The sequence below is a fragment of the Periplaneta americana genome, chromosome 8, assembly GCF_040183065.1.
Source record: "Periplaneta americana isolate PAMFEO1 chromosome 8, P.americana_PAMFEO1_priV1, whole genome shotgun sequence".
In the NCBI taxonomy this organism is placed as follows: Eukaryota; Metazoa; Arthropoda; class Insecta; order Blattodea; family Blattidae; genus Periplaneta; species Periplaneta americana.
The window spans coordinates 181,158,090-181,176,221 of NC_091124.1; the positions used below are offsets into that span (position 1 = coordinate 181,158,090).

The 18,132-nt window shown below is 36.4% G+C and overlaps 1 protein-coding gene across 1 annotated transcript in view; it reads left to right on the forward strand.

Annotated features, from left to right (window-relative positions):
- Gycalpha99B (guanylate cyclase 1 soluble subunit alpha 2) overlaps positions 1–18,132 on the forward strand; it is a 1,225,856-nt gene that overhangs the window by 35,114 nt on the left and 1,172,610 nt on the right. The gene's annotated exons all lie outside the window — the stretch shown is intronic.

Consider the following 18,132-nt stretch of genomic DNA (forward strand, 5'->3'; position numbering starts at 1 on the left):
CTTCTTTTTTAGTAGGATCTGATAACGTAATGTTGTATTTCTACAGGGACATCATTTTATTTTTACTTCAATTTTTATTGTACCTGCGTTTCTAAATGTACTTTGACTCCCACCCCTTTCACTAATGTCCTTGCTAACGTCAGTCACACAAACTTACGGCCGCTGTTGATAGCAGTGAAATAAACAGTACAAAGTACAGTGTGTTTGAGAAATATGTTGCATTTTCTGTAGAAGGAAGAGCTTATATTACTGAAGTTTATTTTCACACATGTATGGTGTATATCATAACTTAATTTATCTGTGTGGACTGAGCACAAGTGAAGATTAGAGTTACCGAAAGTACGGCACCCTATAATATGGTACGGTACTTAACAGCATTATTTAAACAAGAGTTTTGTTTACTATTTGTAGGTATGAAGGACAATGATGGAAACTGGAATTACAATATAACCGAACGTGAACAACAGTTTTTTTTTTTTTTTTTTTTTCCTGATTATATCATTATGAAATATTTTCGTAGAAATGTCATTAATCTGGTTGATAAATTTAGAGCAACAGAGTGTACAGAAAGGTAGAAAAGTGTAAGATGGCCAACAAAGGTGACAGAAGATGCTGTAGAAGATGCTAGAGAAAGGGTGCAGCGAGGTCGTAATAAGTCGGTCAAGAAGTTAGCTGTAGAAATTGGGGTTTCTTACGGAAGTGCTCACAAAATTCTCAGGAATAAATTAGGTTAGTAATATGCTGAATAAAGTAGACATTACATAATGCATATAACCGCCTGAAGATTTGAGTTTTTGAAAAAAAAAATTGTTACTGTTCTATTTCTTTTTTATAAAATACTGTAAAGTAATGACCAAACTGAAAATCATAATACTGTATTTCCCTGTAACATAAATGGATACACTACTTTTCTCTCCTCCTATAGCTAGTAAAATGATTTGTTTACATATTGCACTAGCAACTCCAAACTCCTGTAATGGAAGGGGGATAACAGTGTTTCCGAGTATAACCAGGTTAATGTTAAAAATGTTAGTAAAAATAAAGTGATGTCCCTGTAGAAGAGTATAATAAAACTAAAAATTATATTTACTATTTTACACTTTTCTTGGGATAATAAAGTTAGCATATTACAATTGTTTTAATACAGTATTAATGCGTGTACGTGTAGGCCTATGTATGTATTCAAAATGGGTGGGTCAATATATTCATATAATAAGACCATAGTTAATAATGAGAGAAAGATGAAATGAGTGTAATATCTTAGACCTGTACAGCATTAAGCACAAAAAATGACCGCTCTCCTGTAGCGTGAATTTGCCTATAAATCCACTTCGGGCAGCGACTGGTTCACACGATTAGGGAAAGGATGTTTATCTATACTAATAATAAATCTGTAGCCGAAATTTTTTCTGGTAATTTTCGATTTTCCAAAAATAATTGGTCCTAACATATATAATTAACCTCCCTGAAACCGAAAATCGCTTTTTTGACATTTTTGTTTGTATGTCTGTCTGTCTGTATGTTTGTTACCTTTTCACGCGATAATGGCTGAACGGATTTAGATGAAAATTGCAATATTAATTAAGTTCGTTGTAACTTAGATTTTAGGCTATATGGCATTCAAAATACATTATTTAAAAGGGGGGTTATAAGGGGGCCTGAATTAAATAAATCGAAATATCTCGCCTATTATTGATTTTTTTGAAAAATGTTACATAACAAAAGTTTCTTTAAACATAATTTTCGATAAGTTTTATTCCTTGAAAAAGTTTGATAGGACTGTTATTTAATGAGATAAATGAATTTTAAAATTAAAATAACTGCCATCTAAGTCCGTGTAATGAATTAAAAAACAAATGACTTGGTCTATAAGGGGCCTTGGACAGCAACAATCGAAAGCTATGAAAGATAGTCTACAGACAATGTTTCTGTTATTGTATGAAGTAATATCGTAAGCTAAATTAACCGATTTGTATAATTAATTATTATTTCACCATTGGAAAGTGTAGTTTGTCTAGATGGACATAATGCTATAAGGTCATTACAGTAACGTCTGAGTAAATCGAGGACAGGTAAGATTAAAATAGCTTCTTATGCACAGAAAATTTGATAGGTTATTTTGTACATTCGTTTTCTGTATTTCTTAAAATAATATTTATGTACACTCATTTCAATCTCAGAGAATTAACGAACAACGAGAGTGTATTGATTTAGTATGCAGTAATAGTACGTTAGCTTAGCAATTCATTATTTTATAATTCAAATTTTAACAATGCTCAATTGAATCGTGTTCAAATACATAAAATATATATGCAATAAATGCAATGCAAAAAAAATTGGGTAATGAGCGAAGCAGATTATTTTGCGCTGTTGTAAAAGTTGTTCCCTGGATCAAACGTCCTATTTTAATTATGTAATTACTTTATATTTATTTCTAACAGGTGCAGCGGAGCGCACGGGTACGGCTAGTTTTACATATAATTTACTCATTCAATATGTCTCCGTTATAGATTAAGCTATTCATAACACCTGACCTATAAACAGACAGAAAAAACAACAAACAATACAGGAAAGAACAGAGGGTAGTCGTGCATAAGAAATTCCTTCACATGTAAATCTAAGCTCTCACAGAATCAACCGAAGTCTTCCGAAGGGGATTTAGCGTATGGCAACCGATTTCGTACAAAAGTACTCCCTCCAGAAGTGTCACTGAACTGTAATGGGTTGCCACGTTTCGTGATAGCACAACACGTACTGCGCTTTTTCCTGCATGGACGCCATTTTGATATTGAATTGTATTGCACTGCAGTGCCACATGTAATGAAAGAAAACTGTATGAATCGCACAATATAATGGCGGAACTTTCGTTTCTCTACCTAAGATAGTTTTTATGTTTCAATTGTTTATATTCCGGGAAAAAGACTTTGGGTGCTATTCATAGACATTTCGCTAGCCCGCGCTACGAGCGTGCTAAATTAGCCCCGGCAATCGACTGGTTACTTGTACAGGCTTCCTATCATATCATATCGCTAATACTGGTTTATGAATACGAAAAACGTTAGTAGATATAAGACAAATTGTATTGTATAATTATTAATTTCAATTCAGGAATCCGCCCCTGAGCACGAGTTCTACTCTTTCAGGGGCGAGCTAAAGTTTTTCTGTATATTCTATGTTACGATTATTAGCAAAATAATAAATAAATAAATAAATAAATGGATGAATGAATGGAATGAATGAAATAAATAGATAGATAGATAGATAGATAGATAGATAGATAGATAGATAGATAGATAGATAGATAGATAGATAGATAGATAGATAGATAGATAGATAGATAGATAGATAGATAGATAGATAGATAGATAGATAGATAGATAGATAGATAGAGAGATAGATAGATAGATAGATAGATAGATAGATAGATAGATAGATAGATAGATAGATAGATACATAGACAGACAGACAGACAGACAGATAGATAGATAGATAGATAGATAGATAGATAGATAGATAGATAGATAGATAGATAGATAGATAGATAGATAGATAGATAGATAGATAGATAGATAGATAGACAGACAGACAGACAGACAGACAGACAGACAGACAGACAGACAGACAGACAGACAGACAGATAGATAGATAGATAGATAGATAGATAGATAGATAGATAGATAAATGCTTAAATAAGTAGATAAATGCATAAATAAATAGATAAATGCATAAATAAATTGATAAATGCATAAATAAATTGATAAATACATAAATAAATTGATAAATATATAAATAAATTGATAAAACATAAATAAATTGATAAATAAATAAATAAATAAATAACTTGGACTCTCACTTAGAGAGAGGAACAGAGATTAAGGATGTTTGAGAATAAGGTTCTTAGGAAAATATTTGGGGCTAAGAGGGATGAAGTTACAGGAGAATGGAGAAAGTTACACAACACAGAGCTGCACACATTGTATTCTTCACCTGACATAATTAGAAACATAAAATCCAGACGTTTGAGATGGGCGGGACATGTAGCACGTATGGGCGAATCCAGAAATGCATATAGAGTGTTAGTTGGGAGGCCGGAGGACAAAAGACCTTTGGGGAGGCCGAGATGTAGGTGGGAAGATAATATTAAAACGTATTTGAGGGAGGTAGGATATGATGGTGGAGATTGGATTAATCTTGCTCAGGATAGGGACCAATGGCGGGCTTATGTGAGGGCGGCAATGAACCTCCGGGTTCCTTAAAAGCCAGTAAGTAAGTAAGTAATAACTCATATCAATTGGGAGTACTGTGATGATGGTGATCTTGTCTCTAATCGCAAGTTAAAGATGAGGGGCCATATTCATAGACTTTCTTAGCGCGGGCTTCCGGTGGATGATCAGCGAACTAACGTTTTTCGTATTCATAAACCAGTGTTAGCGATATGATATGATATGAATCCTGTACAAGTAACCAGTCGATAGCCGGGGCTAGTGTAGCACGCTGGTTGCGCGGGCTAGCGAAATGTCTATGAATAGCACCCGGGGAGTCTACTGGAAAAGTGATACGCAGAGAGGTATGCCCAGTACTGTAGTTGCCAGTTAAAAGATGTGAGATACTTTACGATCATTCCACTCAGTCTAGACTCAGTTCTCTTGACGATATTGTAAATTCACTTGTAGTACACTCATCTTGCCGTGAATCACACTGACGACATTTTTCTATGAATTGTGCTTCCGAGACTAAAAATCCAAGACTTGTTTAATTACGTCATAAGAAACTCGTTATTGATTTAACCCTTCAATTGGCAATGTATCCTATAGGATACAAGAAGTTAATAGGCTATACTGTATGCTATAATTTTAATAGAACAATAGAAAAAATTGGTAGGAAAATTAAAATTTCAAAATACTCTGACTGCCTCCGTGGTCTGTTGATCAGCATGCTGGCTTCCAGATCAGGAGGTCCCGGGTTCGATTCCCGAGCTAGGCTCTGAGTGAATTTTTCTTGAAGAAGAGTAATTCCCAGGGTGTCTAGAGTCTGGAAATTTGTGTGATTGTGAGTGTGCCGTGTTAATATAAATTAACCAATCATCACAATATAAAAATACGTCAGGACTGTCGCTGGGCAGTAACCTGAACACACGTTTCAGCGTCACATTGTTGACAAGTAACTCCATCTGTTAGCACAACCATAAAGCATCTAATAGATGCTATATACAGTTACCAACAACGAAAAAAAAATATATACTATAATATTGCACAATATATAAAATATGGACATTGCGATAGTTGTTTACTTTACAGTCCGACACGGTTTAATAAACTAGTGTGAGAAATGAAATTTTGCCAATTTAAGGGTTAAGTCTGTGAATAATTTTTGGGCGAGATCGTGCGTATTTGCTTGTTTTCCGCACAGAACCAATACGCGGTAAGTGTGAAATACCACATTCAGTATTCCCAACGTAACACACATAACAATTTCCCTCTTCTTACTGCTTAAGCGCGACATTCGTTTTACTGCTTTAGGCATTTAACATATTATTTTTAGAGACGTTTAACATAGTAATAATTATAAATTGGAAACTTACCACTGCAATTTCACCTAAATTGCAATGTTAATTATTGTTTTTAAACATTTGCAAAAATTAAGTAAATTCTACTACTCCACGAAACTTATTGCATTCCTAATACAAGTAACATTAAGGAAGCCGTGAAAAAATCAACAAGATTCCAGATTCGGATGTTATTACTGCATTATGTTATATAAATAATATTTTTAAAATATTAAAATGAAAAATATATCATTACATAACCTTGCCGTTTGTTTTAAGTTCGCATTTATAGACTGGGGGGAAAAAAAGACAGACGTATATCACGACCTGCTGGAGTATAGTAAACACAGAAAATATTTTATAGCAACAATGTTGAAGAAAGATATTTTGGTTTTCAGAAGTTGCCGTCATTAAACAGAAACCAACATGGAGATTTCATTGCAACTAATTAGAATTTCGTCTTTCAGGTATGTAATAAATGATCTTCGCACAAAATAATGTACGATACACGAGCGATATGTTTGTTTTCATGTTCTCGGAACTTAAAAAAGCTCAACTACGTTTCGCTTTTTCAATCTTTTCCTCGACCATGAAAACGTCAACATACCGCTCTTGTAACGTATATTACTATTGTGCGAGATCGTGCGTATTTGCTTGGTTTCTGCACAAGACCAATCCGCGGAAAGTCTAAAATTCCACATTCAGTATTCCCAACCTAACACACATAACAATTTCCCTCTTCTTACCGCTTAAGTGACATATTGCTTTTACTACTTTAGGCTTTTAACATGTTATTTTTAGAGACGTTCAATATAGTAATGATTATAAATTGGAAACTTACCACTGCAATTTCACCTAAATTGCACTGTTAATTATTGTTTTAAATATTTGAAAAAATTAAGTAAACTCTAAATCATGACATAGCCTTAGCGATTAAGATCGCATTTATAGACTGGGGGAAAAAAAGACAGACGTATATCACGGCCTGCAAGAGTATAGTAAACACAGAAAACATTTGAAAGCAACAATGTTGAAGATAGATATTTTTGTTTTGCAAATTTGCCGTCATTGAACAGAAACAAAGATGGAGATGTCATTGCAACTAATTAGGAATTCCTCTTTCAGGTATGTAATAAACGATCTTCGTACAAAATAATGTACGATACACGAGCGGTATGTTTTCTTTCAATTCTCGGAAATTAAAAAAGCTCAACTATGTTTCGCTTTTTCAAACTTTTCCTCGAACATGAAAACTTCAACATACTGCTCTTGTAACGCATATTACTATTGTAATTTACTTTCAATAAATGTCTATTGGAACGAGAAGCACACAACAAATAAGGCTCTGTTACAACCCTTCGTTGAACTTATGGCATTGTTTAGACCCGTGTAGAAGATATATGCCTATACATACATGTACACATGCATATTGTTCTGTCCAAGGGCAGGTCTTTCACTGCAAACTCAGTATTCTTCTTTTTTTTTTGTTTTGTTTTCTGCCTTCCTTTTGTCTCGTCATATGATCTATATATTTTAACGTTAGGCATATCTATCATCTGATATCTTATTCCGCCCCGAACTCTTCTTCCGTTCAACATTGCTTCCACTGTATCCCTCAGTAGGCAGTTTCTTCTCGGCCAGTAGCCCAATCAATTCCTTTTTCTCTTTGAGATCAATTTGAGCATCATTCTATCTTCACCCGCTTTTTCCAACACAGCTTCATTTCTTATTCTGTCTGTCCTTTTCACACACTCCATTCTTCTCCATATCCACATCTCAAGTCGACCTGGTTGGCGAGTTGGTATAGCGCTGGCCTTCTATACCCAAGGTTGCGGGTTCGATCCCGGGCCAGGTCGATTGCATTTAAGTGTGCTTAAATGCGACAGGCTCATGTCAATAGATTTACTGGCATGTAAAAGAACTCCTGCGGGACAAAATTCCGGCACATCCGGCGACGCTGAGAGCGTATTCCGAATCTCACCGGTGACCAATCCGATGGCATCACGGTGTTCCGAATTCCACCGATGACATCATTGATGCTCCACCGGTGTCGCACCGGTGCCATCAACTTGCAGAGCAGTCTCCATCAGCCGCCATCAGTGAATCTGATTTGTTCTTGTATAGGGCGGGAATTAGCAGACGATTGACATCGTGCACTGTAGTGTCATGGCGGTGTGTTCTGCTTTAGTTCTGCTGTATTGTTTGTAATGAGCACAACGTAAAAACAATATGTTAATGGCTTAAGAGCGAACATGTCAACGGACCAGTTATTACTACCGGTTCAAGAAATAAGTTGTTTATGATCTATTTTATTTGAACGAGATGGCAGTACGGAAATTTCGCAGAATTTTGGTAGCGTACCACAGATAACCACTTACACAGTCGCCATTACAGCATCGATTCTTCCAGCAGTTTTGTCCCTTATTTTCGTTGCAACGTGACGTCATTGATGCCACCGGACCGGTGAGATTCGGAATACGCTGTGATATAACTTCTGCAGTTGCGAGCGTCGTTAAATAAAACATAACATTTAACATTCCACATCTCAAAATGCTTCTATTCACTTCTCTTCACTTCGTTATAATGTCCGTATTTTTGCTCCATACAATACCATTTTCCATACAAAGCATTTCACTAGTCTCTTCCTTAGTTCTTTTTCCAGAGGTCCGCAGAAGATGCTTCTTTTTATATTAAACGTTTCCTTTGCCATTGCTATCCTCCTTTTCACGTTCTGGCAGCAGCTCAAGTTACTGCTTATAGTACAACTCAACTACTTGAAGCCTCCACTTGTTCTACTTACTCATTTTGTAGTCGCACGTTTATATTCTTTATTTTTCTTCCTTTGACCATGGTCTTCGTCTTGTTTGCATTTATCTCCATTCCAAACAGTTGTAATTTAGCTCCAGTATCACTTAGTATCGGCTCCTCTTCTGCTAACAACGCCAGTTCATGAGAAAATCTTATAGATTTTATTCTTCTTCCTACAACTATCACTCCTCCCATGTTCTGAAAACAGTTTTTCACTAAATCCTCCAAGTAAATGTTGACCAGAGTAGGTGATAAAGAGCTTCCGTGTCGTACTCCTCTCCCTATTTCACTTCCTTCAGACATTTCTTCTCCTCTCCTGACTCTGACTCATAGGAAGATTGCTGAACAGCCTCGTCTCCTTCCAACCCACATCTGTTTTCTTCAGAATCCCCATCAGTTACTTCCAGTCCAATTTGTATGTGTGTATATTATAACTTTTATTACAAAACAATAATGAAATTTTATTGTTTCAACAATAGTCACTTCCAATAATTTAGTTTAAATACTCCCGTCTACAATGGGATTTCCACTCTACACAGTAACACAGTATTCGTTATTGCACTCCACAGACGACAATGACAATTTACTTGGATTATTGAGAACAACAATGAACTGTTAATCTTAACTAATGTTCACAAAGCACTATTTACAAAACAGAGCTGTCAGTTCTCAGTTCGTTTGCCTCGGCTAGTTCTTCTAGCTCAGTCACTCAAGTTCACAGTATCTCGAAACCCAGACCTTGAGAGACAGTCCACTGAACTTCGAACTAAGGTCCCCCAACTGCGGTTCACTGCACTCAAACTCAGGACTTCGGACGCTCACACAGCTGCGGACACACTCAAGTCGAACTCCGGTCTACACAAGACTGGCTGGCTTGCTGTCACCGGCTATAACAACAACTGCTCAAGTTCACTCGCGTCTCTTCTTTTATAGCCAAACCATAGTTTCGGGAAAGTACGATACTAGAAATTTCCACGGATGTCCAGAAGATGACGCCTATACAGACTTCTCTGGATTTCTCCCCTCAGTCACCAGCTGCTTACTTCCCCCTCTCTTCCGCGGTCGCTCTCTCTCCTCTCTATTCCACAGCACATGCCCTAGGAAGCAGATGCGCGCGCAACTTCGCGTCGCCCGATCCTTCCACGCGCGCTCTGCCCTCTGTGGGACGCGTGATCGACCCTCGGCTGTCACAATATATATATATATATATATATGTACAGTGTTACTTTTCATATTTTATGTTTGCGATGGAGACTTCTCTTTACGCCTATTACACATCGTGTGCTACAGTGTAAGATCGAGGATACGTAATTTCGTCTCAGGGTTAAAGGACAGAGAAAGAAAGAAGAATTTTACACAAAATAACAATAAAGCGATAAATATTCATTTCTCTTTCAAAAGACAATTGTCAATAACGAATTATTTACGGGGTGTGAACAAACGATGGAAACGGTTTCATCATATTTTAAATGCCATATTATCAGAGATATGGTGATTGCGTTTGGTGTCACAAATTTAATAGGTATCACTCAAACTTTTGTTTGAATTGTCCGGTAAACATATGTTTCAACCTACAGCCGCGACAGCGCTACAGATGTAAGATGGCGACAAACAGCGAGGAAGCATATGCTATCCTCTAATTTCATTCAATTTATCGCAACAGTGCGGCGTCAGTTAAAACGAAGTTCCATAAAGACCAACGAGCGCCAAGTCCATTCGGCGATAGTATGATTAGTAGACTTCGTGGAATTGCCACGAGAATCGTAAGGTTTACTGCGCACGCGGTATAGACTGTATGAGAAAGGGGCGTGCAAAGGCTGGAATATGCCTCTGATGTAAACACTGAACAGTATACTGCGGTTACAATAAAACCTGTATCCTGCATTCATGAAGTATAATGAATGATCATTGAATTAGGAAATGTGTAAACATGTAAATACACAATTATTTTATAGTGAGATATATTAACTCTTAAAATTTAATGTAAGATACTCACATCATTCTTGAATATGTGCATTGCAGTGAATAATTATGTACATTTTGAGCGACTGCAAAGTAATCTCCTCCGATGGTCACTTAAAAGGGTTTTATATTGGGAAATGTACGTTCAACATCACACGATGTAATACGTACATATTTGAAGAACGGAAAGTCACTACTTTTTAGTACACCAACTTCAGACGTCTTGTCGTGACCTGATGGTACATCATTTATAATATGAAATTGTGAATAGGCAGAAATTTTAGCAATAATGTTTCTCAACTTACATTTCACTTTTTCTGAAATTAGTGAATTGTTATTTTGTATAATGGTTTGTGATACTTTATCCACTATATTAAGGGCTTCTGAGAGTTGTAGTTTAGACGATTCTAACAGGATGATGCTTTTGGACACGATTTTAAAATTATAATCAGTGAACACAATATCTTCCAATATTCGGAAGGCAATGATTTTACAGCTGCAACAGCGGAACTGTCTGTGCTATCCAATGCATCAATTACCTCCATTATTTTACTGTAATGTTCTGCAAAATTCTTGTCTGCACTGAACAAATGTTAAGCTTTGACTATTCCAACCACAGTAATGCAAAAACAAGTGCTTACATAGGTATACATTAGCTGTAGCTGCTCTATCTATTTGGACCGGTCACAACTCTTAACATGAACTGCTTATACTACGAGACCGGGCGGTCGCTCACCTCCTCTATACTACCGTACGACGGCAACCTGATAGCATGCTGCGTGTGGCAATTCAAAGAAGTCTAATGATTAGTTTAATTCTACGGCAAGCCTCTGTAAAGGGAAGTCTACGGGTCGTCCTCCCTTGCCTGAAGAAACAGTTGAGCGCCTACGGGTCAGTTTCAAGCGTAGTCTGCAAGTCAAATCGTAGGGGTAGCATTAAGTTCAACATTCCACGATGAACCGTTTGGAAATTTGGCCCTCCACACTGTCCCGACGTAAGGCTTGTGGCTTTCTGTGTGGGATATATGAAGGATTCAGTGTTTTCCCCCACCATTACCGGCTGATCTGCTAGAACTCCGGGATCGCATCATTAACGTCTTCGTCTCAAATTGACAGCTTTATACGTTGAATAAATTTTGTAATTTTAGAAACTGAATCGGTGTTTTGAGAAACCCCATAAGTCACGAAATACTAAGATTTGAAGAAACAAAAAAAAAAAAAAAATTTAAAAGAAATGCATCAGTTAACAATATGAATATTTCAAATGAGAAATGTTGGTAAAACCATAACGAATATTTCTATATCAAAAAAAAAATTAAATGCAATATGACTCAATATTTATGTTTCAAAATGTTTGACTTATGGGGTTTCTGAAAATCAGATAAATATTTAACAAACAATGTATTTATTCCATGAAATAATTGAAAACTTGATTAAAAAATAACACGAACTTGATTGTCAAAAGCAGTATTTAGAAGCTGACTTCATAATTTTTGCTTCATGGGAACAAATTTTACTCTAACCTGTATGATATTATCTTCCTTAATACATAAAAAGTCACTCCCATACTTCTTAATTACATTTCGTATCTCTGAGCGAATTTAACGTTTTGCCTTCGACATTATGAATGGATCAGCACAACATATTCAACGCGTACTAAATACTTGAGCAGGATAACACAACTGCACTCTTTGCGTTGCAATGTGGACCGGGGTTCCCTCGTTATGTACGCTGCTGTACTCGCCAGGTACACAAAAGACGGACGACGCGGCACGTGCCATATACTCTGATACGAAACAACTTCACTTTTCCTTAAGTCATCCCGCATACACTGTCTGCTTATGGGCCTTCTCCATGAAACCTAGCTTTCAAGGGACATCTCACAACGGAAATACCATTTAAGTTGTGGTTTTTTAATACAAAATGGTATTTCTATCCCTATAGAACAGAAATTAGCAATAAACTCAATTTGTTTTTGAATTTGACGTATGGGTTTCTAAAAAACCGATTCCATTCTTAAAATAAAGAATGATAAATCAGTTAAGGCGCAAAAGTAAACATTAACGTGATAGACAAATTAGTTATAATAGTACGGTAATCAAGTGATGGGTCACCATTTAGGACACGTAAGTGACGGTCAACATAGAAAGGAGAACTAGAATACTGCAGTACAGGATGGAAGAAAAGTATTGACACAACATTTTTATGTCTTTGACAGCTAAGAAGCGATAAAAATGAAGGTATGGTCAAACTAACAGGATATAGCGTTAGAGGGAACTAAAGGCAAAAAAACAAGGACACGTTGGCCAAGTGTAAACTGCTGCAGTTAATAGTACGTTATGCAACGAGCCTATAATGATAGTAATTAAGACGCAAGGATGTTTATGAAACGAGCGCAAGCGAGTTTCATAATTTTCATACGAGCGTCTTAATTACCATTATAGGCAAGTTTCATACGACATTTTATGCTCGACCATATTTCTAACTTGATATTATTCCTAAGTATTCATGTTATTCTTATGTGACTGGGGAGCGAACTAACCTTGTGCAATCTCGTAAATTGTGAGGTGCACAGAAACGTATTGATTTTTTCCGAGCAACGAATGTCGACGACCTTGATATAATTTAGAGATATATTATTTCAATGTACCGAAGTACATATGATATTTCCATGCAGACATTCTGCGTCATCATACGATGAAGGAGTAATGGAACGGAGAAAAATTCTCTCCGGCGACGGGATTTGAACCCGGGTTTTCAGCTCTACGTGCTGATGCTTTATCCACTAAGCCACACCGGATACAACCCCGGCGTCGGACAGAATTGTCTCTGATTGAGTTCCAACTCTTGGGTTCCCTCTAGTGGCCGCCCTCTGCACTACGTCATAGATGTCTATGAACATAGGACCGAAGTCCACACATGTGCTGAGGTGCACTCGTTATGAGTGACTAGTTGGCCGGGATCCGACGGAATAAGCGCCGTCTTAAATCACTTCGTGATTTACGCATATCATATATTATTTCTCCGTTCCATTACTCTTTCATCGTATGATGACGCAGAATATCTGCGCGCGCGCAGCGGGCATAAAATAGCTCTCGCCCGCAAATATTAGTCACCATCGCAAGACTGGTCTAGAGTGAACTAACCAGCCATGCTGAAGACTGTTATTTCTCTCTAACAAAGAGTGGAGCCAGTGAGAAAGAACTAAATTTATAGCTGTATATCGTAATGTTTAATCTGCTATTATGCCCGTACCACAAGAATCTGAGTCATTCACATATCGACATTTTCCCAAAACTTAGGAGCTATGAGCGACGAACAAGGGGAGATATTCCATCAGCATATTAAAAAATGGAGTAGTGATATGAAGGAAGATGTGATTCCCACGTGATAGGCCTGGCTTCTGGTTACAGAAAGTGGAACGATCCACAAGAGGAGAAAGTGAAAATTGTTCCAAATTATGCAAGATAAAAAATAATAGGCCTATACGTTGTATACTTTAGTTTATTGGCAAACAATGTTTATAGGGGAGTTTCCCCGACAATACTCTTTAGTCATAATTTAAAATAATTTATAGAGTTAAATTAAGGTTTAATAAGTCATTAAATAATAAGGATTTTTACTACATAAAATGGGAATTTATGGACACTTTTTAATATCAGCGTACAGCCTGAGTTCTGTGTTTTTTTATGTAAAATTCATGTATTCTTTTACTTATTTTGCTTAGTAAAATAATTTCATTAATGGTAATACCAGTATTACATGTAAAATAAAACAGAATCTACTATACCTCTGTAACACAAAAACGTTACATCCTACGATATTTTACCAACATTTTCATATTCACGATAGTCGATTTAGTAAAAATGACATCATTTTGTCCATTACAGACAAAACGTTGAAATTTGTCGACTAGTGTAATTTTGTTTAGGTGAGGGGTTTGGTCTTTTTCCATTGCTGGTTGTCACAATCAAAAAATTAAGACACAACGTTTCTAAGGGTGGTTCTTCCTTCGTCTTCTGGTGGAAGGAAGGAGAGAAAGGAAAAAACCTACTGTTGGGATCGTTACGTACAGCTATTCTGTATGACTGATCCGCTGATAGCTGTACGTAACGATCCCAACAGTAGGTTTTTTCCTCTCTCCTTCCTTCCACCTGAAGACGAAGGGAGAGCCACCCTTCGAAACGTTGTGTCATAATTTTTGATTGTGACAACCAGCAATGGAAAAAGTCCAAACCCCTCACCTAAACATTAATAATCCACCATTGCTTTCCAACCTCTCATTTAGATCATCATCATCATCATCATCATCATGTTCACTTCATGGTTTAGGCTTAGTGCCTGTTCCGTCTTCACATTTTACTCAGTTCCACCTCTTCCTAGGACGTCCGACATCTCTTTTGCCTTTAGGTTGGTAGTGTTGTATCGGTGCTGGAATTCTTTCATGATCCACACGAGACAGGTGTTCTTTCCACTTTTCTTTATAATCTTCAACTTTATCGTTTATGTTGTATATATTTAATTCCTTACGGATATCCTCATTTCTTATCAGATCCCTTCTTGTACATCCCTTTACTCTGCGAAGACACCTTATCTCTGCAGCCTGTAATTTACTTTTATCTCGTTCTTTAATTATCCATGATTCGCTTCCATACGTCAACACAGGTACTGCCATAGTTTTATAGAACTTTAGTTTGGTTTCTTTTCTAGTTTTATTTTTTAGTATTCTATTTATTGTTCCGCATATCCACTGAAATTTGCTCATTTTGTTGTCAATATCTCCATCTACATCATAAGTTATATTACAACCTAAATAATCAAAATGAGATACTTGTTCTATGGGCTTATTATCAATTATTATTTTTGTACGAATTGGAAATTTACCACTGTGGGCCATTACTTAAGTTTTATGAGTTGATATGCTCATTTAGATCAATAGTGTAATTTTATTATTCAGATGGACATTGATACAGGTGGATTCAGAGATCGTGACTTGTCTTAATTTGTTCAGAAATATGGTCCACTGACTTATAAATAATGAACCGCTAACTACTTCAAGTATTGAGTTTTAATATAAATTTTCAGTCTATTACTTAAATAAAAAAAAACATACAAATCTAAATAAACTCAGGTATTTTTTGTTTAATTTTTGTATTACCATAATTTAAAGATATGTTTTCAGAGTTTTACGTTAAAGGTGGACAATTTGGTGATTGCACTGCTCCCAGTCTGGAAGTAGAAGCCGATTTATTGTTGATCTCGGAGTAAGAACCAGAGAGTTGTAAGACGAGCTCTTCCGTCACGGATGTGAACTAGAGAGGACACTGACAGATAAGTTTTTTTAAGGGATCTCTCTCGGCTTAAACTCTCTTTCGCCAAGTTATCCCGGACACAGACGTCGTTCAATCCTATCAGACCAAAGTATCCGTGCGAACTTTCCTAAGAGTCCCTTTTCGTTACCAGTGTATCCCAAATGCGCAACTTCTATTTAACCTCTAGCAAGCAATTTCTTAGAACCTTTATATACAGAATGTTTCTTTATCCTGTTACCTCAAAACTACTTAAGTAGGTAAAGAATATGTTATAATGAAATTATAGCAACAAAGTGGGTATATTTATTAATGTAAAAACCACACCGTGGAGTTATAACAGCATACTATTGTATACGCAATCCGCACGTAAAGAAATGTTCCACCGTAAATCGAAAAGAAACTTTGACTTCTGTTATTTTTTTTACCCATCGTATTTTTAACAACCTTACCGAGGTTGTTGGTAGGCATTGTAAGTTAAACTTACAACACATGTGCGATAAATAAATAAATCAAATCAAGTGTTATTTATTTATGTACCGTACTTAAAAGTAACGAAATATCAGTGTCGAGCACCACTATGTTCTATAAGGAAATAACTAAATGTCTTCTTATACGTGTACTCTTTCTAAATTAATTTATTGGAGTGGAGATTTGTCAGAAAGCAGGAATTAATGTAGATAATAGAGTCGTGCAAAACCGGTTACAAGAGATAGGAAGAGACATATTGCCACTGAACGCCTGGCGCCTATAGACAGTATGCGAAGCTCTTCTGTCTCGCGGAGTGGTCCAATGTTCGGTTTGACGAATGTCCGAGTCTCACTCGGGTGAACGGCTCTGGATCACGAAAGACAGATAATATTGAGCCGTCCAGGAGTTCCAAGAATCGTTGCAAGGACGCGATTATCATCGTGTACTTTGGATTGATATTTCCTTCTCTCTTCCCATTGATTGATTGATCGATTGATTAATTGATTGATTGATCCAGGTAATGCAACAGCATGCATCATGAAGCTACAATATTTAGACTTAAGAGTGCTTTATTTTTATTAATAACTTTTTATGTCCTTAAAAATTATTTATTAGTGAAATAATAATACATCCACTTACAACAAATTTCACAATTTGGGACATCTGGCCGAAATCTACGGCTGACCACTAGGATCGAGAATACAAAGCAGAGGTTATATTAAAAATACAATATGATTGCGGAGAGAATACGGAACAATGATAAATTTAAAAATAAAGTACAATTTGAATTAATAATTAATAAATAATAATTAAAAGACATAGGCTATATTAACAACTACTCTTTCAGAGATAGCCTATGTATTATGAGTTTAAAGTATGAATATTGCAATAGTAAGTGTGTACATATTTGCTCTTCTGTTTTGTAAGTAACTGTAATTTATTTTATTCTTGTATTAGTTTACATGTCAGATTTCATTTATGCATGATTTCCTTTGTTACCGGTGTCCATTAGTTGATTTATATTAGTTATGAAGATAAATGTACCTACGTTTCCAATCAATTATAATCCTATTTCAAGCCAACTTACTTAGTTACTTACTTATGGCTTTTAAGGAACCAGGATGTTCATTGTCGCCCTCACATAAGCCTGCCATTGGTCCCTATCCTGTGCAAAATTAATCCAATCTCTACAATCATATCCCACCTCCCTCAAATCCATTTTAATATTATCCTCCCAACTACTTCTTGGCCCCCCCGGGATATGATGGTAGAGACTAGATTAATCTTGCTCAGGATAGGGATCAGTGGCGGGCTTATGTGAGGGCGGCAATGAACCTCCGGGTTCCTTGAAAGCCAGTAAGTAAGTAAGTACTATAAAGAAACGTGAATGTTCTAGATGTACAAGGTAATACTGTTGGCGAAAAAGTTAAGAATAAACTTAAAGGCGTCCTACACAAGATCCCTGGTTATTCGGCATTGTGGCAAAAAACTGGCACAAGGGAGAGTAACAGAGAAGTTTCTCTAAATACAAACTGTTGTTGAGTCATCGCAGAAGAAGCTTATACACTTAGTTATAAATTGCAACAGTTTAAGTTCGTTTGTTTCGCTCAAGAATGATTAACAGAAGTGACTCACCTTCATATTAATGCGAGTGTACGTGTCCAGTGTGTTCCAGCCGGTACTCGACCCCTTCGATCTGATGTCAACAAACAACGACGTGAAATCCAGGTGCACACAACTAAAAGGTAACGGGCTGAAAATGAATGCTCTATGATGTATAACAAATTAATCTGTCACCTACTACTTCTTTGAAGACAAATAAACTCTCTATAATTTATTTTATTACAACATTTTTACAATCGCCCACAAATAATAACAAATTAATAACACCTATCGACAAATACAAATACAACAAATTGTGTCAATCCAGAATTTTGGATTGTAATCGAGCAAAGACAGGTGAATCAAGGCGCAGTGAAACGGAGGTTCAATGAACGTGAAAATATACGTACGTCAAGGCAGCACGCTAGGAAGAATG